This window comes from Mandrillus leucophaeus, unplaced genomic scaffold (assembly GCF_000951045.1).
Source record: "Mandrillus leucophaeus isolate KB7577 unplaced genomic scaffold, Mleu.le_1.0 Scaffold69, whole genome shotgun sequence".
Lineage (NCBI taxonomy): Eukaryota > Metazoa > Chordata > Mammalia > Primates > Cercopithecidae > Mandrillus > Mandrillus leucophaeus.
In genome coordinates, this window is record NW_012107474.1 from 1,436,615 (window position 1) to 1,437,169 (window position 555).

Consider the following 555-nt stretch of genomic DNA (forward strand, 5'->3'; position numbering starts at 1 on the left):
CGCGCGCCGCTGTTATACCCCCGCGACCACGCAAAGAGCAAAGGCCGCTCGGCCCCGGCGCCCAATCAGGGCCAGAGCCTCCCGCGGGGACGCTTCCCTGTGATGGAGGCGCTGCGCTCCCTCCCTCGCTCCTGGGAAGTCTCCGCACCGGCCTGACTCACCCACCAGGGCAGCTGCTTTGGGGGCTGGGGACGGAGACTTGCTCTGCGCGGGACTCAGAGGCCTCTCACCTCCCAGTGTGGCCCCGTCCTGCCTCCCCCAGGGCCCTGCTCGAATGGGGCAAAGCCAGGACAGGCCTCAGGGCCTGGCAGGGGCTGCCCGGGGTGCAATGGCCCCTCCCAGTGGCCGGCAAGAGCCTCCATGGAAGCTGGGTCGGGGTGGTGTCCCTGGGGAACCTCCACACAAGCTGAAAGCCCCTACTCAGGGGCCCCCCTGGGGCTGTGGGAGGAGCCGGGTGGAGAGGCTCTGCCCTCAGGGCGGGCAGCAGTGGGCATAGGGGGTCTCTGGAGTCCAGAGCCCTGGGAAGGAAGGAGAAGGGGACAGGAAGAGTCCAGC